Source organism: Lathyrus oleraceus, chromosome 2 (genome assembly GCF_024323335.1).
Source record: "Lathyrus oleraceus cultivar Zhongwan6 chromosome 2, CAAS_Psat_ZW6_1.0, whole genome shotgun sequence".
In the NCBI taxonomy this organism is placed as follows: domain Eukaryota; kingdom Viridiplantae; phylum Streptophyta; class Magnoliopsida; order Fabales; family Fabaceae; genus Lathyrus; species Lathyrus oleraceus.
Window position 1 is genome coordinate 357,771,344 of NC_066580.1, and position 25,398 is coordinate 357,796,741.

The 25,398-nt window shown below is 35.5% G+C and overlaps 2 long non-coding RNA genes across 18 annotated transcripts; both read right to left on the reverse strand.

The window, feature by feature from the left end:
- Positions 1 to 646: 646 nt before the first annotated feature.
- LOC127119518 (uncharacterized) lies at positions 647 to 5,331 on the reverse strand. 17 transcript variants are annotated; one of them, XR_007802861.1, is made up of 3 exons: positions 5,097 to 5,331; positions 4,663 to 4,764; positions 647 to 4,440 (listed from the first exon to the last, which is right to left on the reverse strand). It is a non-coding gene; the product is annotated as an uncharacterized LOC127119518 (long non-coding RNA). The 17 variants fall into 17 exon arrangements; XR_007802858.1 differs by having other exon boundaries at positions 647 to 4,544; XR_007802856.1 differs by having other exon boundaries at positions 647 to 4,544; positions 4,663 to 4,805.
- Positions 5,332 to 20,112: 14,781 nt separating this feature from the next.
- Positions 20,113 to 21,425, reverse strand: LOC127119519 (uncharacterized). The gene is made up of 2 exons (XR_007802865.1): positions 21,094 to 21,425; positions 20,113 to 20,503 (listed from the first exon to the last, which is right to left on the reverse strand). It is a non-coding gene; the product is annotated as an uncharacterized LOC127119519 (long non-coding RNA).
- Positions 21,426 to 25,398: the final 3,973 nt, after the last annotated feature.

Consider the following 25,398-nt stretch of genomic DNA (forward strand, 5'->3'; position numbering starts at 1 on the left):
ATGGATAGGGTTTGGTTTTATTCTTTAACAGAAAACAAACTTATAAAACAAGTTAACCTCTCATTGTTGCACTTAATCATAAGGTCCCACTCTGTGTTTTAATATTTCCTAATTTGGCAAAAGTATCTGAACAGTAACATGATTTGATATCTATATATCATATGTAAATTAATAGGTATCCCTTGGATCAATAAGACTTTTTTAGAACACAGTGGTGAGAATTTGATTATTCCCAAAAACCTTCTAATTAAACAGTTTCCAGTCAAAAGAAGAAAATAAAAAGTGAAGCCACTAGGATCCCCTCAGAAACCATGTAAGAAAAGACTACAAGAAAAATAAAACACAACATTCAAAATATCTTTTATTTAAATAAAAGAAGCCTGTTTTTATTTTATTTTAGGGTTTGTGTGGGGTGTAAAAGACCTATGCATATTCTGCAACCAGCTCTCTTTGAACTTGTGGGACTAATTGCATTGAATTCAGCTCCTAATTTGAAGTATTTTTACTTGATTGATATGCTAAATTTAAAATTTTGATAGCATAATATTCGCATATGGACCAAATTTTCATCGAGCAAAGAACACTACTTGTCCGAACACCATTGTCATATGTACAACACACAATTTAGTATCAATGCTTTCCAACATTAGAATGTCACATGTTATTTTTTGGTTATAGAAAGTTTATGTGAGTTGGGTTCTGAAAGAACATTATGGTCAGAGCAGATCTTAAGGCATACAGAACGCTTACAGAGCTACTTACAAATTATAACAACAACAATAACAACCAAGTCTTATCCCATTAAATGTGATCAGCTACATGAATCAACTTTTATCATAACGTTCTATCTAGAACCATACTTCAAAAATTTGGTTAACCTGCCTTGGCATGTCACAACATGTTATGATACAAGTGCAAGTAAACAACTATTCAGATGGAGAATAAAAGCATATTCTTTAAGGGGATGTGGTTTGCAACAAGGTGACACTCAAAAGGAAGTTTCAAACGTTAGGATGAAAAATGAAAAAAAAAATAGAAAGCAACAAGTCACACCAACTCTCACTTTAATTGGATGATAAAAAAGTAACAAACAAAAACCAAAAATCAAAAAAAGAAAAGAGAGAGAGAGAGAACATAAATTGTTTAAGCAGTGGCTGTTTGTTTCACTAGAACTATGACTAGTCACCCTTCATCTTAAGAACCGATGTCACCTAGTTGTGATAAAGTGAGGAATTTATGCTTTGGACAGTTCCAAGCTGCATGTGATATTTTGAGTTAAAAAAGAAAGTAAAATAAGGAAGAGAGAGGGCATGAAATTTTGGAAGGGACAAATATGGCTTGGCAACCCATCTAAAAGTAGAACAAAGCATAAAGATACACATTAAGCCCAATAAAACAAGTAGTACTGTTTCATTTTTGTTAACTTGGGAAGAGAGCTTGGAATTCTAAAGCCAACAAGGGGAGATCTTAGAAGTTAGTAAAGTGCATAAAGCAATAGTTTGTTTCTTTTGGGGACTGTTCTATTCCCACATTTATATTCTTTATATGAGCTTCTTGCACTGTTTTAATCTCAATCTTCTGGGTGGCCCATTTTTTTGTCTGCTTCCTCATTCCAATTAAAAGCAACTAATGCTTAATAAGCCCTTTCTTAATCACAAAGAAATGGTACTTTACCATATTAACCCCATTCAAGACCTGAATTTTATTATGGAATCAATTCAGAAATTTCAAAATGAAAAATATTTTGGCTGTAAAAGTTAAACCCTCGACTACTTGGATGAGATGGTAAGAGATCTCTTCCAGTTTAACCAGAGGTTCTGGGTTCGAACCTAGTCAGCTTTGGGCACGCAGCAGTGTTAAATTTTCTTGAGAGCCCTACTCTAGGGATTAATTTTTGCAGTTGCACGCAGAGGATACCCAGTTTCTACCGGAAAAAAATAATGTAAAAGTATTTGACTATACCATATGATATAGAGTCACCAAAATGAAATTTCAGAATTTTTCATCCTAGATATTACATTCTTTTTTTTATGCAATATAACCGTTTTTTTAATAAAAAAATCAACCTATACTTGATATTAAAGAAACATGTTATATTTCCCCTTGTAATCAAGAATGTAAAATATATTTATCCATGTACACAAGTATAGAAGTGTGATGTGGCAAGTTAGCCTAGGGTCCAAGAGACTAGGTTTGGCTTCTTTTATTGAAAAAAGCATACATATGATATGATAGATGTGTAGGGAAAGAAATGAAAGAAAAGATACTTGGCCTCTCAAGGATATTATCCCAACCCCTTTATTCATTCTTGTCAGATTCTTAAATAACAGCCTTAATTAGTTAAAATCTCAGGCTTCTGATTCGAGATGAATCTAAAATTCTTGTATGTAGGTCCCATCTGCTTTAAGCTTTAAAGCCTCTCTCCAAATCTAGTGGGACATATATAACAAGCTTATATCTACAGGAATGGACCATAAGAAAACAGATAGTACTAGCAGATAGGTGCTTACTCTCTTGTCTTGTGTCACTCTAAACAGAAAGAACATACCTTCTATTTCTTGTTTTAGAGTTAAGCAAATATGGTGTTCCATCCTTCTAGAATGATTCTTCTTCTCTTTGTCGGGTTCTTAATATCTATTCAACCAAACGAAGTCTCAGGCCTGAGAAGTTTAGAAATTGCATTAAAACAGAATCAAAAAGAGCACAGGATAATGCTGCAGAATCAACATACTCTGAAAGCTCCAGAGAAGGAATTGTTGAACACAAAGAAGAGTTCAGCAAATGTCAACAATGTGTCTGTTCCTACAAAGAAGAGTTCAGCAAATGTCAACAACAGGCTTGATCCAAATCAATCAAGCAAAAGAAGAGTGCGAAAAGGGTCAGATCCTATTCACAACAGGGCTTAACATATCTTGTTCCCTTGACCAGGAGAGAAAGCAAAACTAAGCTGAGCCGGTAACATTCAGAAGAGTGTGCCATGCTTGGAAATGCAGAGCAGGATAGAAACATAGTGAGCTGTATCTGCATTCTCAATAGTTCTTCGCAACAGTTGGTTGGTTTTTTTCTCTTGTTTCAATCTTAAGTTTTAAGAGTTTTGTGATAGAGAGCCATGTATTTTGTACAGTCAAGCTGCAACATAAGTTTTGGAAAGCAATTCAATGAATCAACATCATCTAAAAAGATATTATAGATGATGATCCCAGTTCCTCCAACAGAAAATGTTTTCTTCTAATTTCATTCAGGGAAAGAAAAGATGTATTTGCACTAGTGAAATTCTTTTGTAATGCCATCTTTTGGAGGAATTCAAATCTAACGAACTATCGTATATTCAGTCTTTGGACCCTACAGACATATCTTATCACAACCAACAAAAATACAGTTGTTGAGCATTATAGATTCGTAACACCTGTGTCTCATTGTGTAAAACAGTATTTAATAGGAATTTGTTTTTATAGTTTTTTCTTGAGATTTTGGAGTGCATGTTTTGCTGAGCATCAATTATAGTTTGCACTGAAAAACAGAAAAAATAATAACAGTATCGTTCACAAAACAAAATAAGCTAGTTCCTATTGATACGATAAAGAGTATGCTAGATTACCTGGTCACCTGCATGAAACAGGATAAGTAACTTGCCCATTTACCAAAAGCAAGGCATTTTTTATCAAAAAAATATAATGAAAAATTCATTTTCGTCAAACTTCATTGTTTTTGAAAATCAAAATGAAAAATTAACATGCCAGCCAACATGAATTCATTCCTATCATGGATATTAAAGTCACTGGCTATAATAGCATATCAGATGCAGATTCAAGGAAGTGTTTCTTCAACATCCATTGAATGTTTTGTACAATGTTAGAACCGTCGAGAACCACAAAATCAAATTTAATGTCCCTTTCATAATTGAGAAACACTTCCGGTCCATTTACTTCTCAAATACCCTGCTTTCATTTTCATTACAAATAATAACCATAAGAGAATATAGATTCAATACTTTCCTTGTCATTTTATTTCACAATTTTTTAAATAGATCTAGTCTTTTAAAAAATTATGAAAATGGAAAAACATTGTTTTCATTATTACTAAAAATACATTCCTCCTAACTTCCCTTCCATCTTCTTTCTATCATAATTGCTCACTACATGAGTTTTCCATTTAAAACGAATATATATTTAAGAAGATAAAAAATGAAAACTTTTTCAGAAAGTAAACAGGGCCTAAGATTCATGATAAATGTTCAATGTGGAAAACAGTAAGGAAATCCGTCCACTCAAATTTCTATAGCAGTTATATTTTTCACTAATACAAGCTGAAACAATCTATTTACTCATTTTCTTTCTTCCAAATACTTCTTTAATCATACATTGCATAGCTTACCTAATTTTCTCTGGCTGAAAGCACGGCATAATGACATCCTCTCCTCCATTCCAACGAGTAAGAGCTCTGCATTTTCCTTGTCAGACTAAGATGTAGCCATTTTTGTTGTTGCAGTTCCGGATATTATGTCAATACCCTTGCTATTTTAACAAAAATGGCTACTTCTTAGTCTGACAAGAAGAACGTTTTCATTAAATCCCGACTTCGTAACGTGTGCAACTAAAGAGTTCAAAATGTAGATATTACATAGCTTTTCAAATGAGTGGCTTGTATGTGTAAGTGTAATACCATTTAGTTCATATGTCCGATTTGCCAAATAATACAAACAAGGCTTGTTCTTTACAAGTTGAAATCTATATTAAATTCTGCTATGTCACATCGCCACAATAGCTGCAATTTGACAACACTTCAACACTAAATCATGTGTTACTCTACAATCGAAATCATCAAATTATTCAATCAAACAATCATTGTTTACAGTGTTACTATCATCAACAACGACGAGTAAATATAGAAATAAATAAAAAAACTATTTCGCCAGTGATTATTTCCATTTTCTAGGTCATGTTTTCAAATTTGCAGCATAAGAAAATGCACGTGAATCGATTTTTCTATTAGAAAAAAATTACGGGAAAAAACCTAGGAGCAAAGATGGGTATCAAATTGAAACGAAAAACAGAAATTTTACGGAGAACCTTCAGAAAAGGATAGCATATCCTTACTTCACAGTTCTGAGCTTTCGGCATCGTGAAGCTTTATCGGGGAAGAGATGAACTTTGATCAAGTTCTTTGTTACAGGAAACGTCATCGTTTTGTGCTGCTTGACATTGAATGGGCTAGACTTGGCCCAACCGCTACTAGTTTGGGTTTTCTTTTGGGCTGGACTAATCAATATCAGAGCAGTCTACTTCTCTCACTTTTGAGAATTATATGTGACATACCTCAAATTCAACATGACATCCCTGCACCATGAAATGACCAAAATACCATTTTAACTAATAGAAGTAAAATTGTAAAAGAAAAATTAAATATTTTGGATTCTTTAAAAAATTTTGTAACATTTTAAATTTGTGTGAAATTGTTCGAATATACATGTCATACTCCAAAATTTGTCCTCCCCTTTTTACTTTTCATCTAACCTATGACTTGAGAAATCATCTGTAGTCATTTATTCATGTTAACACTTGCTAATAATCATCATGGATTCAAAGTTTAGGGTTAACAAAACTAGGGTTTGCTTGTGAATCAAGCCATAGGGATGTGGTATGGCTCTTCATATGGAATCAATAGGGTGAAACCCTAATTTCTTGAAGCAACCATAAACCACATGAACCATAACCATTTTTTCATTTTAAACCAAGTGACTTTAAACCTTTTTTAACCATGTTCATACAAACCATAAACCATTTCCATAAATAACTTCCCATTCATGATTAACATTTCTATACAACATACAATGAACACTTTTTATTCAAAGATTCAAATTCAATTCACAATTCCATAGTCAATTCATCACATTCCATATAAAATTAAATTCCATAATTGTTCCACTACATTTCTATTCCCTAAACTACAACATAACACAACCTATAATCTAAACCCAATAATGCCCAAGTCAACTGCACCACACAAATGAAACACCTTCCAAATTCAACATCCTGCTCAACACAACATAAGCATGACCTGCACTTCACTCTGCATAATAGCACCCAACAAGCCATTTCCCTAATTCAGACCAAGCATTGCATTGCATCTCTTCAACAGAACTTGGCCCTGCAAAATTGAACCATGACCTGCACATACATCACAAATAAAACCTTGTTAACTGCACATACTCTGCATAACTCAACCACAACAAACATTGCCATTGCTGCAAACTGAAGCATTGCCCTGCGGAAAACCACACAACCTGCATAATTTAAAAACTCCTTTCTCTGCATTTTGGTATAACAGCATACCAAATTAAGTCCACTATAAGCTAACAAGGGTGCAATGCACGAAATCAATAATTAACAACTAACTTTCACTCATAACCTCTCTAATAAAATTATTGCATTTTCAACTATCTAATGAGTTTCAGTGAAATTTCATTTACATTTCATAACTGAAAATCAAATTCTATAAATCAGAAACGCTTTATTCATTCAGGGGAGAGGAATCAGAAATCAGTTTTCACTCTTCACTGCATATTATAAAAAACTCTCCACTCATCAAGATTCCAGCGAGTTTCCTTTTGCCTTTTGCCTTTTGCTTCAATCCTCGATTCAATTTCATCACAATCCACGGTCCGCTGCGTTGGTCGCTTTAAAATTGATTTCGTCATCCTTGTTTCTGTCTCCACCAAATTGAGATGAAGTTGAGGGATGAGTGTTTAATTTGAGTTTTAGCATGAAGTTCGAAGTTGTTTCTTGAAGCTCCTTCGAGATGTGAGAACGGATTTTAGAAGTGAGGATTGAAAGTTGATAAGGTCTTCTAAAGCATTCTTGTTGAATGGCTCGTGTTTGGAATGTTGAGGTGTTTTGATACGTTAGACTTGTTTGAACCCCTGGACCTGGCTTGGCTTCTGTTTAGTTTGGGCTTGAAGCCCAAACTTACTTTTCACACCTCCCTCATCAGCTTCACACCCATGGTCCATAATTAACCTTAATTCATTCTTAATTGTAATTACTTGTTAATTGCTATTAATTATTTTGATTATTTTTTTTATCTTTGATTTTTATGCTTTGTTGTATAAAATATGTGATAAAATTAGAATTAGGTTAAGATTAAATTTAGCTTAATTTTTCATCATGAAATTAACATATTGATTTTAATTAGTATTAGTTAATTTTAATTAATTTTGATTAATCTTGATTGTTAATTCCATATTCACAAATTTTTTGCATGACTATTCTACCCATAGGGTTTGGGAATTCATAAATTGTATGCCCCCTAGTTTAGGGTTTGTATGAATTCAACTAGTATAGTTTACTTGATTTAGTCCATTAGGTTTCATCTTGCTAATTACTTTCCACTTTGATCTTTAATTGTAAATGTTGGTCATGTTGATATAGTTAGTTCTAATTATCATGTTGCTTACCATGTTAATCACCGCGATCATTTACCTTGTTAAAAGTTGAATAGGTTTAACATGAGTTGATATTGATATTAATCCATGATCCATGATCTATTTGTATGCTAAGCATTAATATTTTTTATCATTAGTTTGATGCTCATTTGAATGTCCATTATATGATGATTCTTGTTAAATTGAAAATGTCATTTCAATTTATCATGATGATTTTCCATGTGGAATCCATAAGTTGAACTTTGATTGCTTATTTTAGTCTCTTTGATCTCATTCTAACTCCATTACCTTGTGAGATTACTTAGATAATTTGGCTTCAAGTTTGATCTCTAATGTCTTTCATTATCACCACTGTGTTTTACCTTTCATTTACCTTTGTATTGTTTGTTAATACTTTGGAGTACCATGCCACTTGATTGTTTTAGGCATGGTATTTGGTTTTGTAACTTGTATGATCCCATTTCTATTCTTTGTATTGTTTGGTATCATCCCTCCATTGTAGGTTATATGTCCCCTTCTTCCATGAAAGTGTAATAGTTTAGGTTTATCTTTCCTTTATTGCTTTCAATGCATGCCAACTGAAAAAAGATAAAATCAAACGATAAACGATCTTTTAAAAGGACAAAAATCACACTTGATCCAATGTCACGCGTTTTCCAAATAAAATAAAATCAATTGCAACGCGAGTGCTTGATCCAATGTCAAGTATCTCATCCTCCATTCCATTTCCATCATATCCTCATTTCAATTTATTCTACTCCTATCTCATTTATTTTTGATCCATTCTTATTCATCAAACCATTTTCATAATAAAACTTGGATGTAAAGTGGGGTGTACATACTTGTACACAACACGCAAGTCCTTGGGTTGTCGGTCGTACCTAGCTTGTGGACCGATACTTAACATCCATTCAAAACACTTAATAAATAAACGTGAGTCTAAATCATTTCTCTAAGAGTAAAAGAGTGGTTAGGATAAAATTGTCCTCTCAACTCTCGAGTATACTTATTGTTGATCGTACTTTGCTGGTGGTTAGATGCTCGTCCCCCTCTAAGTACCAATGATTAAACTCGTAAAATAAATTTTATAATCATAATCAAATCAAAGAGATTCCTCTGCCTTAGGGAACCCTCCATGTCTCTCATGATCCTTTGCCTAATATCTCTAATATCATCCCCATTCCCCAACATTGATATAATGTTTCCTTGGACCAAATACCATTTTCATTTGGATTCCATATATACCCCTTGGGTCAATAACCAATACCTACTTTTGAATCAAGAGCTTTTGTTTGTCTTGTTAATCCTAGTTTTTTAGACAAACAATCCCTTTTGTTTTCTTGAAAGTCCTAATGTTAGGCAAAACCCCTTTATTTTTTGCCATACCATATATTGGTTCATGTCACCTTTACTCTTAGATTCAAATATCATTATCTTATAGATTCCTGCAATACCATTGTCTTTTGGTGCCAAGTTATACTTTTCACCACTCCTTACCAAATATCTCTTTCCTTATCAAATATCTTTCTTTCTTCCATCTTAGTTATATGAACTACAGAGCTCTGACTTTCTCATTGCACGATGAGCATACGTAGGCACAAGGATTTGAACCCTTAGCGAGCATATTAATTATTGATCCCCATTTCACCATACTAACTATTTATTATGCCTTAGGGCACCATCCATATCTTTCATGATCCATTACCCAATATCTTCAGTCATAACCATTCATCTCAGTGATATATTGCCTTTCTTTGAAACCAAATACAATGCTTTCTTTGGGATCCCATATATACCCTTTTAGGACAAATAACTAATCCCCACCTTTGAAACAATAGATGTTTGTCTTGGTGATAAACATTTAATTCCTTTCTTTTTGGCTTGATGCCTGCTTTATTCTGTGGTTCAAATTTCATTCCTTTATGGACTCAAATAACACCATTATCTTTTGGTTCCAAAACATACCCTTTTGTCACTTCTGCCAAATCTTTCAGTTCTTCCCATATTAGTTATTCCTCTCTATCCTACCATTCATTTCCATTATTAACTATTTACTACATCATTCAATATCTTCTACCAATCATTCACCCCGTGTGATATACTTTCTCTTTGAGTCAAATACATTATTTATTTGAGCTTCATACATACCTTTTGGGCAAATAACCAGTGTCCATTCTCTGGACCTATACCCATTTATCTTTGTCTTGATGCCAGTTTACCCTTACCTTTAGCTTGATGTCAATTTACCTTTATCTTTAGCTTGATGTCGTGTTTCCCCTTTATTTTGGCTTGATGTCAGTTTTCTCTTTGGTTCAGACATACCTACCCTATGGGTTTGAACAACATTATCCTTTGGTTTAAACCATACTTCAATCATAACTTGTTTCATCTCCCATCATTAGTTCTATGAACTACGGAGCTCTAAATTCCTTATTGCATTATAAGGATACGTAGGCATGAGGGCCCTAATCCTCACTGAGCACTCTATCTATTAAATTCCTCCCCTTATTATTTCATGAGTAATCCTTAGATAATAACACCTATTTGAGCATAAAACAATAAAAATGGTTCATGTTTAGTACAACAGATGTGAGGGATACTAATACATTCCCCTTGCATAACCGACTTCCTTACCCTTTTCTCTTCCCCCGAGTGTTACCGATGTTTTCCCTTTCCTTCCGGTATAAATAAAGTTCGATGGAGACTTTATTTTATCTTCAAGCATATGATGCACTCGAGTATTTTTTGCGTAGCTTCAACTGGCGACTCCTTGCTTTTGCAAGTAGGAGTCGAGCCTAATTTTGTTTGCTTCTTTGTTTGCTTGGGTGTTTATTTTGCTATTGTTACTTACTTTATATTATTATAACAAGCTTTATTGCTTTCATATAATATTGTCTTGGATATATCTGTTATATTTTTCTTGGGGGATTGGTTCAAGATGCTATTGAGTGAGAAGCCCAATACACAAGCTTAGAGAGTATACCTAAGATATGAGGGAGCCTCGTATTGACTCGTCAGATGTAGTTGTCTTAGGGGGAAGATACAAGGACCCCACTTAGAGTAGATTCTTTTTGGAGTTTCGTTGGCACGTAAGTTATTTTACATTGACAACCATTCTTCCAAAAGGGATCTGTGACTCTGAGGATCTTTAGCAAACTCGTGGCTTTTAAAGTTGAAACTTGGTCTCACTTAGTGTAGATGCTCTCGAAGGTATTGTTGGATCACAAGTTATTTTGTGGCGGGGACGATATTTTCGTCTCAGTATCCGTGACTCTAAGAATCTTCATAAAGTCTTAGAACCTACCTTGTGATGGAATATGGGTTTTATACAGGAAATCAGGCCGCTTCATACCTCGATATGTCGGAACTCTGAACTTATGTTGAGAAGTATGGGAAATTATCCAGATGAGACAGACTTTTGGACTTGTGATGTTGTATTTCATGACATCATAAGGAAATCAATTTTAGCATGGGTACTCCTAGGGAATCTAAAAGCTTTAGTTTGTGTTGCACATCCTAAAATCTTGGAATTCCATGGAAGTATGGAAATTGTTTTCTTTGTGCATACTTTTCATGCATTCATAACCTCTACAGAAAATAAAATGCTTACCCCGTCATCTTTCTCCAGCAGAAACAACGACGAATCGCCACCAGTAATATACCTGAGCTAACAAGTCCAAAATCATGGCTGATATCGAACATGAGAATGTTGTTGTCAAAGAAAACTTGGCTCAGTTCCAAGGCAAGATGGATCTCTTCCAAGGTAAAATGGATGCCATAACGGATTACCTTCAAGCTCATAAGGCTACTACCTCTGCTAATCCCATTATTGCTACTGTTGTCACTAATGCTACTACTTTGACTACCACTATTGTTGATGTTACTGTTGCTGTTGAAAGCCCAGTTGAGACTACGGTTCAACCGGCTGTGAGCCAACCCATCTTTCAAGTTGGTCCTAGTAGGCATGCTGCTTCCTATCCTTGGGGGTTTCCTCCTAACTATGCTTCTCAGTTCACTAACGAAAGTTCCTTCGCGTCGTACCAACCTTTGATGTCCCTCCTGCTGTTAGGAATACTGTTGATTTTCCCTGGGGTATGGCCACTCACCTTTCTCCTCAGATGGTTGAAGTTGACAACCATGAGACTCCTCAAGGTCAAATTCATCATACTTATGGGCCGGTTATTTCTTAAATCCTTGACGACACTGAAACTAAATACCGAGGCCCACGCCTCTACTTCCAGATTCCTTCTCAGACTGCTCAGTATGTGGTTCAGAATTCATACTAATCTATTCATAATACTTACTATGGGATACGTGTTGCCTATCCTAGGGTATCTGCTGCTATGATGTCACATGTTCATGTCAATCCTACACTCTAGTTTGCATAATCAGGTGCACCTTTTGCTCTCAATGTTCAAGTTGGAGGAAAGTTTCCTCATGATGTGAATGCTGGTGCTCATACAGTTCCTCCTGGTTTCACGTATCCACCTCTGATGTATTATCAATACGCTTCTCAGTCTGTTCCTGCTTAGACGTCTGCTCAAGTTGTTTAGTTCCCAAACCAGTAGACTTATCTTTGACCTACCTATCAGGGTATCCTTGGTGCTAGTTCGGCTAAGCCAACAAACTATCAATTATTGGATGAAAGGATAAAATCTATAGAGGTTTTCTCAGTGGTTGGCATGGATGCCAAAGATTTGTTCTTGGTTCCTAATGTTGTGCTTCCCCAGAAGTTCAAAGTACCACATTTGCCGAAATATAAGGGCTTGAGTTGCCCTCGAAGCCATGTGACAATGTATTGTAGGAAAATAGTGTCATACATTGACAATGATGATTTGCTCATACACTTCTTCCAGGACAACCTATATGGGGATTCCCTAGACTGGTACATGAGTTTGGAACGTAATAAGATCAGATCATGGAAAGATTTATCTGAGGCATTTCTGAAACAGTGCAAATACAACCTAGATATGGCTCTCACTAGGTTGCAACTATAGAATCAGTCTTAGAAGACCAGTAAAACATTTAAGGAGTATGCGCAGAGGTGGGGCGAGATGGCTTCCCGAGTTAGACCAGAATTGTATGATAATGAATTAATTGATATATTCATGGGTACTTTTCAAGGTCTCTATTATGAAAAGATGGTTAGAAGTTCGTCTTCCAACTTCGTTGATATAATGACCATTACAGAAAGAATTGAGAATAGGTTGAAATCGAGAAAGATTGATGGTAATGTTACTCATCAGACTGTATCCAAGAATCCATAGGGTGGTTTTTAAAAGAAGAAAGAAGGGGAGACAAGCGATGTAATGGAAAATGTCCACCCCCATTTCCAAGCTCCCATGGCTCTTATGTCATTTTATTCATACTCGTATATTGCTGCCGCTTAGTAGCAGCAACAACCTTTTCAATATCAACCTCAAAATCAAGCTCAATAGCCTTCTCAAGCTCAATATCCTCATTATCAACAACCTTCACAAGCTCAATCTGCTCAGAATCAGCAACCTGCTCAAGGTAATCAGGGTCAAGGCCATGGGTAGAATCATCATGGTAATTTCAATCAGAATGGAAGGTGTCCTCAGTATGACAAAATTCATGTACCTTATGCTCAGTTGGTACCTTATTTGGTCCATGTGGGGGATATTGTACCAAAGGAGATTCCACCAGCTATTCCTCCTTATCATGCCAAACATAACCCTAATGTTTCACGTGCCTACCATGCTAGGCAGTATTGAAAGTACTAAATACTGCCCATGTAATGCAAGATATCACGGTTGATCAATTTGATAACGTGGTTGCCAATATTACTGCCAACAAATATTTGGGATTTAATGAGGCTGAGTTAACTCCAGAGGGGAATGGCCACAATAAAGCTTTGCATATATCAGTCACATGTGCAGATACCTTGCTTTATCGAGTCTTAGTTGATACAAGATCCTCACTTAATGCAATGCCAAAGGCTACATTAGGTCAGTTGCAAGTAGAGGGACCTAAGATGAGAGCCACTGCGTTGATTCTTTTGATGGCTCTAGAAGACAGGTCATTGACGAGGTTGATTTACCCATTTGTGTGAGGCCACACCAATTCACCATCATTTTCCAGGTAATGGACATTAAACCTACCTATAGTTGGTTGTTGGGTAGGCCATGAATTCATGTTGCTGGGGCAGTGACTTCCATACTGCATTAGAAGCTAAAATGCATGTTCGAAGATAAGCTGGTTATTGTCTGCGGTGAGGAAGATTTATTAGTTAGTGAGTTATCGTCATTCAGATATGTTGAGACAGAAGAGGGGATAACTAAGGTCCCGCTCCACTATTTAGAGTTTGAAGATGTTAGTTCTGCTACATCCAATCAGGACCAGTCATCTGAAGCAGGTTTTATCTTTAGTTAGAAGCGCCGGGGAAACCCTTAAGAATGGTCCTCTCTCTAGTTGGGGACAAATTGTTAACGTGGATGAGAAACATGACTGAATTGGTATTGGTTATCATCGTTCAACACGCCAATCAAGATCGAGGAAATAGAAAAAGTCCAACCCTGTTAGGTTTAACAATGCAGGCTTCCAAAATGATCATACCATGGCAGTTATTGATGATGTTATTTGCAACAAGAAGGAAACTCCCACCTTTGTACACAATTGTCCTCCTGGATTCAAGCTTAGCAATTGGACAACCTTCAGGGTCCCTATGGTCTATTCGGAAAAAAACGTAATACATTTTGTTTTCTTAATCCCTTGTCTTCGCCCGAGATAAGTGGATAGTTTGTAAGGGCCTCTCTGTTTTAAAAAAATTATGTGATTAAATAAAGAAAGTGTTTTGCATTCAAATTTTTCTCATTTTATTATTTTTACTTTTTCACTAAAATAAAATGACAAAAGTTTCTTTTTCTTTTTTTTCTTTCAAAAAAGCATACTAAAATAAGCTCATAACATGCAGAGCAAATAAATCCATTGATAACAACTCGAAAAAAATCCATTGTAAATCTGGACTTCCAATCAACCAAGCTGAAGACGGTGGTGAGGAAGATTGTGAATTACCGACTGAGCAAGCAAGGCTCATCAAGCACGAACAGAAAGAGATTCAGCCGTTTAAAGAGTCAGTGGAAGTAATCAACCTGGGTTCTAAAGAAGTCAGAAAAGAGGTGAAAATAGGGGCGTCCTTTGCTGAGCATGTACACTCTGAGTTGGTCAAGTTACTTCATGAATATGTTGACGTCTTTTCCTTGTCTTATCAAGATATGACTGGGTTGGATACTAACATTGTTGAGCATCACTTACCACTCAAACCTGAATGTCCTCTAGTCAAGCAAAAACTCAAAAGGACCATACCTGACATGGCACTTAAAATCATAGAGGAGATTAAGAAACAGTTTGACGCTGGCTTCTTAGCTATTTCTGAATATCCTTAGTGGGTCTCTAATATTGTCCCAGTTCTAAAGAAAGATGAGAAAGTTAGGATGCATGTGGTTTATTGAGATCTCAATAAAGCGAGTCCAAATGATGATTTCCCTTTGCCTCATATTGATGTCTTGATTGACAATACATCAGGGTACAACCAAATAAAGATGTCTTTAGATGATATGAAGAAGACAAATTTCAGCATACCTTGGGGAACTTATTGCTATAAAGTTATGCCTTTTGCTCTGAAGAACGCATTGGGACATATCAGCGTGCCATGGTAACCCTCTTTCATGATATGATTCATAAAGAGATTGAGGTTTATGTGGATAATATGATTGCCAAGTCCAAAACTAAAGACGATCATTTGGATCATTTGAGGAAATTATTTGCCAAGCTCCGAAATTTTAAATTGCGGTTGAATCTAGCAAAATGCAGCTTTGGGGTCCGATCTGGTAAACTGTTGGGTTTTATTGTGAGTCAGAAAGGCATTGAGGTTGATCCTGATAAAGCTAGAGAAATCCAAGATATGCCACATCCCATAACTGAGAAAGAAGTTTAAGGTTTTGTTGGTCGACTTAATTAAATCTCCAAATTTATCTCTCATTTAATAGCTACATGTGAACCGATCTTCAAATTGTTGAGGAAAAATCAATCGATCGTGTGGAACAATGATTGTCAAATGGCATTTGACAAGATAAAAAATTATTTACAAGAACCATTGATCCTCATACCACCTGTTCCTAGTAGGCCTCTTATTATGTATCTCACGGTACTAAATGAATCTATGGGTTATGTTTTGGTTCAACATGATGACACATGCAGAAAAAACATGCAATATACTATTTGAGCAAGAAGTTCACTGAGTGTGAGACCAGAGACTCACTCTTAGTGAAAACTTGTTGTGCTTTGGCTTGGATTGCTCGACACCTAAGAGAATATATGGTTTTCCATACCAGTTTGTTGATATCCAAGATGGATTCGGTAAAGTATATTTTGAAAATCTTGATGTCACTGGTAGAATTGCTCGTTGGCAAATGTTGTTAACTGAGTACGAAATCCAGTATGTGACCCAAAAAGCTATAAAATGGAGTGTTTTGTCTAACTACCTTGCTCACAAACCTGTGGAAGGTTATCAACCGATGAGGTTTGACTTTCCAGATGAAGATATTTTATTTATCAAAGACTATGCTATTCTAGGCCCCGAATCAGGATCACAATGGATGCTCATGTTCGACGACGCTTCTAATGCTCATGGTCATGGAATAGGCGCAATTATTACTTCTTTAACTGACTTCCATCTTCCATTTACTGCTATATTATGCTTTGACTAGGAGACTAGGAGACTAGATATAGTAAATTGATTCCTTATAAAGAGTATATCATAAAGCTGATTCCATATTTGATGAGATCTCTTTTCATCATATCCCAAGGGTATAGAATCAGTTGGAATATGCTCTAACTACTCTAGCATCCATGTTTAAAGTCAAGTGGAAGAATGAATCACCCGTTATTCATATTGGCTACTTGGATGAGCTAGCGTATTGTCTAGTAATTAAGGAAGGTTCTGATGATGAACCTTGGTTTTATGGCATGAAAAGATATTTGGAAAAATAGGAATATCTCGAGGGTGTATCCATTACTGATAAGAAAGCTCTGAGAAGACTTTGTTCAAAGTTTTTCTTGAGTGGTGATGTGATATACAAAAGGAATTATGATTTTGTGCTGCTTAGACATGTGGACAAACATGAAGCAAGAACAATCATAAGGTCCATACATGAGGACTGTGAAGGTCTACATGCTAAAGGGCCCTCCATGGCCAAAAAGTTCCTTCGAGCTGGTTATTACAAGACAATAATGGAGGTCGATTATTACAACTTCGTCAAAAGATGTCACAAGTTCCAAATATACGGTGATAAAATCCATGTGCCACCAACTCCACTGAATGTTTTGACTTCTTCTTGGCCCTTCTCTATATGAGGTATTGATATGTTTGGGATGATAGACCTGAAAGCTTCTAATGATCATCGATTCATTCTAGTTGCTATTGATTACTTCACCAAGTGGGTTAAATTTGCTTCCTATGCTAATGTCACTCGACAAGTGGTTACCCTATTCATTAAGAAAGAGATAATTTACCGCTACGATGTTCCTAGAAAGATTATCATTGATCATGCCAGTAACCTCAATAACAAAATGATGAGTGAGTTATACCAAGAATTCAAGATCGAGCATCACAACTCTTCACCATATCGGCCCAAAATGAATGGCACCGTAGAAGCAACGAACAAGAATATCAAAAAGATTGTCCAAAAAGTGGTCAGAACTTACAAGGATTGGCATGAGATGCTACCTTTCTCTCCGCATGGATATAGGACTTTGGTTCGTACTTCCACTAGGGAAACTCCATTCCTATTGGTGTATAGGATGAAGTCTATTTTACTAATTGAGGTTGAGATTCCTTCGCTTAGGGTTATCATGGAAGCTGACCTTGAGGAAGCCGAATGGGTTCAATCTCGATATGATCATCTGAATCTAATTGAAGAGAAGCGTTTGACGCCTATTTTCCATGGTCAGTTTTACCCTAGATGCCTCAAACGAGCTTTTGATGATAAGGTTATCCCTCGTGTGTATCATGAAGGAGAACTCGTGCTCAAGAGATATTCTGCTATACACTCGGATCCACGGGGCAAGTGGACTCCTAACTATGAAGGACCTTTTATTGTCAAGAAGGCCTTCTTAGGTGGAGCTCTGATCCTCACCACCATGGATGAAGAAGATTTGCCATTGTCGGTGAATTCCGATACAGTCAAAAAATATTATGCCTAGAAAAAGTGAATAAAATCCCACTAGATTGACATCCACACAGACAATCTAGGCAAAAAGGGGTATCCCTATGAATCAAAAAATGAAATATCCATGCAAAAGTTAGGGATCAAATAAAAATAATGTAAAGCTCGCTAAGTTGAAAACCTGAAAGGGAGACTTAGGAAAAAATGAGCATCCTGGTGGACGAAAAAAAAAGAAGAAAATGTTCAGGAAAATATTAGGGATAAAGGCATTTGATTGTATCCATTGAGCCTATCTTTATTGTAGCTTGATCTCAGACGGCCAAAGATTGATCCAATAATTGTCAACTAAAGCGAAGTGTTGGAGCCTAGATCTTACAGTGGATGATAGATGATGTTATAATCAATGGAAAAATACAAAAAAAAATGTTTCACATTGCCATTTGCTTTATTTTTCAATTTTTGCAATTTCTTCTTTAAGGATTTTTGCATCCTTGTACACACATTGTTTGTACAAATCTTTCATGAGCAATAAAATGCATTTTTTCCTTTATCAATTTCTTTTTACTTCTCCCGCATTTTGTTTGCAAAATAATTGATTTGTTTTGGTCACGTAATGCTATAAAACTTGAGAATAATAAAAGTTACTTTAAAAGAAAACTTTGTGCATTACTTTGATTACCCGAAGAGTTATAAAGGGCGATCGATAATTTATAGTAATTGCCTGGTATCAGGGAGCATCTTGATGACTACCCGGTTAGACCATATATCTTTTCCTCCCCAGCAGGATTATGTGAAATCCCCATCAGTGGTGGTAATACGAAGCATTATTTCAATACAATTTCTTTGGTGTAGTTAGTGGCTAGTAAAAGTCTACCTACCCCAGAAACCTTATCCTTGTGAATGTCACCCATATAGCCATATAAGCATTCATACATCATAAAAATAAAACATACATATAACATGCATATCATGTTTCTCCTTTACGATTGATATATTTCCTCACAGAGTATCTTCAATCCAGCAGATGAACCTATGAAAGTCTACCTACCATTCCATATTCCATATGCACTCACCTTATAACCATTCTCAAAGCGATTTTTTTTGGATATTTTGGTATTTAATCCTATTCTACCTCGAATACCCAAAAAGTGTTTGCAATTTGCACATTCAGGTTTAAGATGATTAGCTAGGGGCAATTGTCACACCCCAAAATTTGCCCTCCCCTTTTCACTTTTCATCTAACATATGACTTGAGAAATCATCTGTATTCATTCATGCCTCGTTCATATGCATCATTCATTCATGTTAACACTTGCTAATAATCGTCATGGATTCAAAGTTTAGGGTTGACAAAACTAGGGTTTGCTTGTGAATCAAGCCCTAGGGATGTGGTATGTCTCTTCATATGGAATCAATAGGGTGAAACCCTAATTTCTTGATCTTTGGACTTTGATTCAAAGAGACCATGTCTTGGTATTCGTCTTTGCATAAAAAACCTAATCATTAACTGTGCTACTACGAGATATTATGATTGACTTTAGAGCATTGATTTGATCATCTAAGCCCTAATTGTGGGCCCATGTGTTAGGAGTTTGCCTATGGAGTTTCATGCTTGGTTTGAAGACCTTGATTAAGGGGTGTTCATCATGAAACCCTAATCAAGGGAGCTTGGTACTTGTGTGCCATCTGAGGTTGACTTTTGATCACGGGATTCACTGAAGCCCTAACTCATTGGGGAGAAGTTCTTGGCCATCATGTCATGCATCATCAACCATCAAACTTGCTTTGTGAATAAGATTTACTAACCTAACCTATATGTCAACTTATTTAGGATTTCATCTGGATCAAGGTTTTCATTGCGTCCATTCATATGGTGCTTTCAAGATCAAGCTCATAGGTTTTAGCCATCAGTTCTTGATTTCATTTGTCCTTGGTCTTTGTTCAAGCAAGTATACTTCATATCTTTCATTGTCTTAATGGTTTTCCTTTTGATCTTTAGTCCATTCAAGTTCATTCAATCATGGTATGCATTCATTTTCATTGCATATTCAAGTTGGTTCATTGGATTATCAACTCCACACTCATTTCCATACAAAACTATACCATATTCATTTCAATCAATACAAATCCATCCAAATTTCATTTCAATTCACAATTGTTCGATTCATTACAAAATGTTGATGTACATACAAAAATCACAAAATTGGCCAAAATTTGCTATAGTTGACTTTTTGGTCAACCAGTTACCCAAAGTTAACTAACCCTCCCTTGACCCCCTAAGGCCTATTTCCATTCATCTTGCTATGTTTCATCACCAAAAATCATGTTTTCCTTGAATTTTCCTCATGTCCATAACTCGGTCAATGTCCAGGTCATACCACTAAATGGACCAACCATAAACCACATGAACCATAACCATTTTTTCATTTAAAACCAAGTGACTTTAAACATTTTTTAAACCATGTTAATACAAACCATAAACCATTGCCATAAATAACTTTCCATTCAAACTTTCATTTATGATTAGCATTTCCATACAACATACAATGAACACTTTCCATTGAAATTCAATTCAAAATGCCATAGTCAATTCATCACATTCCATACAAAATCAAATGCCTTAATTGTTCCATTACATTTCTATTCCCTAAAATACAACATAACACAACCTATAGTCTAAACCTAACAATGCCCAAGTCAACTGCACCACATAATTGAAACACCTGCCAAATTCAACACCCTTATTAACACAACACAAGCATGACCTGCACTTCACTCTGCATAATAGCACACACCAAACCATTACCCTAATTCAGACCAAGTATTACATTGCATCTCTTCAACAGAACATGGCCCTATAAAAATGAACCATGACCTGCACATACATCATAAACAGAACCTTGTTAAATGCACATACTCTGCATAATTCAACCACAAAAAACATTGCCACTGCTGCAAACTGAAGCATTGCCCTACGGAAAACCACACGACTTGCATAATTCAAAAACTCCTATGCCTGTATTTTGGTGTAACAACATACCAAATGAAGTCCACTATAAGCTAACAAGGGCGCAATGCACGAAATCAATAACTAACAACTACCTTTCACTCATAACCTCTCTAACAGAATCCTTGCATCTCTAACTAACTGAATAATTTCAATGAAATTTCATTTACATTTCACAACTAAAACTCAAATTCTATAAATTAGAAACACTTCATTCATTCAGGGGAGAGAATCACAAATCAGTTTTCACTCTTCACTGCAAATTGTCAAAAACTCTTCACTCATTCAATCACCACGAATCAACATAAAGCACCAAATTTCTTTCAACTCAGAGCAACACTCATTTCCAATGTTATCATCTCAATCCTCTCTCACGGTGCACGATGAGAGTAACAAAAAAGTAGAAGGAAGAAGTTTGAAGAAGAAGAAGGAGCATATAGAGGAAGAGGGTTCAATACCTGTTTTTGCCACCGCATCAAGATTCCGGCGAGTTTCCTTTTTCCTTTTGCTTCAATCTTCGATTAAATTTCATCATAATCCATAGTCTGTTGTATTGCTCGCTTCAAAATTGATTCCGTCATCCTTGTTTATGTGCGCGCTAAACTGAGATAAAGTTGAGGGATGAGTGTTTAATTTGAGTTTTAGCATGAAATTTGAAGTTGTTTCTTGAAGCTCCTTCGAGATGTGAGAACGAATTTTGGATGCGAGGATCGAAAGTTGATGAGGTCTTCTGAAGCATTCTTGTTGAATGGCTCGTGTTTGGAATGTTGAGATGTTTTGATGCGTTAGACTTGTTTGAACCCGTGGACCTGGCTTGGCTTTTGTTCAGTTTGGGCTTAAGGCCCAAACTTGCTTTACCCACCCCCCTCATCAACTTCACACCCCTACTCCATAATTAATCTTAATCCATTCTTAATTGCAATTACTTGTTAATTATTATTAATTATTCTGATTTTTTTTTATCTCTGATTTTTATGCTTTGTTGTATAAAATATGTAATAAAATTCGAATTAGGTTAAGATTAAGTTTAGCTTAATTTTTCATCATGAAATTAACATATTGATTTTAATTAGTATTAGTTAGTTTTAATTAATTTTGATTAGTCTTGACTGTTAGTTCTATATTCACTATTTTTTTACGTAATGACTATTTTACCCATAGGGTTTGGGAATTCATGAATTGTATGACCCCCTAGTTTAGGGTTTGTATGAATTCAACTAGTATTGTTTACTTGATTTAGTCCATTAGGTTTCATCTTGTTAATCACTTTCCACTTTGATCTTTGATTGTAAATGTTGATCATGTTGATACAGTTGGTTCTAATTGTCATGTTGCTTACCATGTTAATCACCATGATCACTTACCTTGTTAAAAGTTGAATAGGTTTAACATGTGTTGATCTTGATATTAATCCATGAGCCATGATCTATTTGTATGCTAAGCATTTCTATTTTTTATCATTAGTTTAATACTCATTTGAATGTCCATTAGATGATGATTCTTGTTAAATTGAAAATGCCATTACAATTTATAATGATGTATCCCTTGTTTAGATATCATTTCTTATCATGTTCATGTGATTAATATTATTTCTTTATTGATTTTCCAAGTGGATTCCATAAGTTGAACTTTGATTGCTTGTTTTAGTCTCTTTGATCTCATTCTAACTCCTTTCACCATACTAATTATTTCTTCTGCCTTAGGGCACCATCCATATCTTTCATGATCTATTACCTAATATCTTCAGTCATAACCATTCATCTCAGTGACATATGACTTTTCTTTGAAACTAAATACAATGCTTTCTTTGGGATCCCATATATACCCTTTTAGGATAAATAACCAATGTCCAACTTTGAAACAAGAGTTGTTTGTCTTGATGCCAAACATTTAATTCCTTTCTTTTTGGCTTGATGCATTCTTTACTCTATGGTTCAAATTTCATTCCTTTATGGATTCCAACAACACCATTATCTTTTGGTTCCAAAATATACCTTTTTGTCACTTCTGCCAAATCTTTCAGTTCTTCCCATATTAATTATTCCTCTATATCCTACCACTCATTTCCAATATTCACTATTGACTACATCATTCAATATCTTTTACAAATCATTCACCCCATGTGATATAATTTCTATTTGAGCCAAATACAATATTTCTTTGAGCTCCATACATACCTTTTGGGCAAATAACCAGTGTCCATTCTCTGAACCGATAACCCTTTATCTTTGGCTTAATCCCAATTTATCCTTACCTTTGGCTTGATGCCAATTTACCTTTATCTTTGTCTTGATTCCATGTTTCCCCTTTGTTTTAGCTTAAATCTAGTTTTCTCTTTAGTTCAGACATACCTACCCTATGGGTTCGACAAAATTATCCTTTGGTTCAAACCATACTTCAATCATAACTTCTTTCATCTCCCATCATTAGTTCTATAAACTACGGAGCTCTGAATTCCCTATTTCACTATAAGGATACGTAGGCATGGGGGTCTTAATCCTTACCGAGCACTCTATCTATTCTATTCCTCCCATTATTCTTTCGTGTGTAATCCTTAGATAATAACACCCATCCGAGCATAGAACAACCAAAATGGTTCTCGTTGAGTACAACGGATGTGAGGGATGCTAATACATTCCCCTTGCATAACCAACTTCCTTACCCTTTTTCTCTTCCCCTGGGTTTTATCGATGTTTTCCCTTTCCTTCAAGAATAAATAAAGTTCGATGGCGACTATGTTGTATCTTCGAGTGTGCGTTGCGCTCGTGTATTTTTCGCGCATCTTCAATACATATGTAAGAAAGTTTTTTTTATAAGTTTATATAGGATTTTTTTTTCAAAATCACGAAACATTTGTTATAAATGCATTAGATGTATGCATTATTTTATTTCATACCTTATTTTTAAAAAATGGGTATAAATGCATATGGATATACCAATTTTTAAATATATCTAGTATAAACCCATAAGATTATATAAGATTTATTAAATAATTTTTGGTGGAAATGCATATGGCACATGATATTTGTGAAAATCCAATATTTTTGTAAGGGTGACTAAGAGTTTTTTCAAACATCAGGTAGACAAAGTTTTTTTAATTGTTTGATATAGTAACATCATACCTAGATTGGGCGGCATACCTGTTAAGGATGTTTCATAGCTCGGGAAGAGACGACATAGATGATGCTAATGGTCATTTACGCATTAGGGAGGGTAAAGTAGTTCTCACTGTAGGAGGATTGAAGAGATTGGCAGACCTCATACTTTATTATGTATAGGAGGTAGAGCTTGACACTCCAAAGGAAACAATAAGGAGGCACGTGCTATTATGCTCGATCATGTTGAGCCATAAGCACATGTAATGGTGCTTGATCATATTGATACAGGTGGAAATCACGATGGTCCTGTAGATGAGGGGTTAGGGTTACTTGGAGAGCCCTTCAACCTTACATTATTGACAGGAAATGTCGATTAAGTTTTCTTTAGATTATGGCATGCAGATGTATAAATATTAATTTAAGTTCATTTTATAATTTAGTTTTTAATTGAAAGTAACTGATGGCTTATGGTTTAATTCTTATAGGATTGCATCCCATTGAAGGTTGCTACTCATCGTCTGAAGCTGAAGAAGTTATCAAAAGTGTATATGCTAGAGGAGGTTAGGACTATGGTAGATTATGTTGGCATGCTATATTTGATGGATTTTTTTTCACGATGCTTGATGCTTCATTGTTATCTGATTTTGATGAGAGTTGGAATAAGGGTACATTTGTGTTTCATATTTTATTTGGTGATATGAGGATTACCATGGACGATGTCTCCAGCCTATTCCACCTCCCACTTGCAGGTAACTTTTTCACCCCTCTGTTGATTGAGGATGAGCTTGTAATTATGAGTGCAAAACATACCTTGGGGTTACACGAGGGATGATATTGGAGGAGTTTATGTTTAATAAGGGTGCTCATTTTTGTCTCTCTTGGATATGGGAGACTTATGCGTTATTGGCAGAGCATTCTATGTACTAGGAGGCTGCCACCAGGGTATACATATTGCATCTTGTTGAAGGAATTATATTGGTAGATAAGTCTCATGATTTCATTGATGCAAGGTACATATCCTTGTTTATAGATATTGATCTCATAGGTGGGCATGAGGTTGTGTTGTTGTGACGTTATTCTATTGTGCCATTGGAATGATGACTAAATTTAAGATGAGGCAGCTTCCAGTTATATGAGTCTATTTCAAGTATAAATATTATGTTTAATTTTTTATGTTTGAATTGTATGTTTAATTTGTTATTTTTAAATTGTATGTTTAATTTGTTATGTTTAAATTGTATGTTTAATTTGTCATGTTTAAATTATATGTTTTACTACATTGTTGGATATACAAGAATTTCCCATCCATTTGCGACATATGTGATTGGGGTTCTATCACATATGTCTCCTCATGGGCCACGATATAGGGCTCAAAGCATTCCCATCTAGATGAAGTTCAGGAGTATAGGCGGGGGATTGATGATCTAACACTAGATGATGTCATATGGACAACGTACATTGACCGTAAAGTGTATAAGGAGTTCAAAGACATTGCACTATTTTTAATTTATTTGTGATGGGAGAGTATCGTTAGTGTTTATTTACCTAAGAGGCCTCTCTTCTAGTTTGGATATATCCATGGCATACCTAAACTAGTCCTTGTTGTACCATCTTGCGTTGATGGATGGTTTTGCACTAACATGGTGAGCAGTGCCAATGCGATTA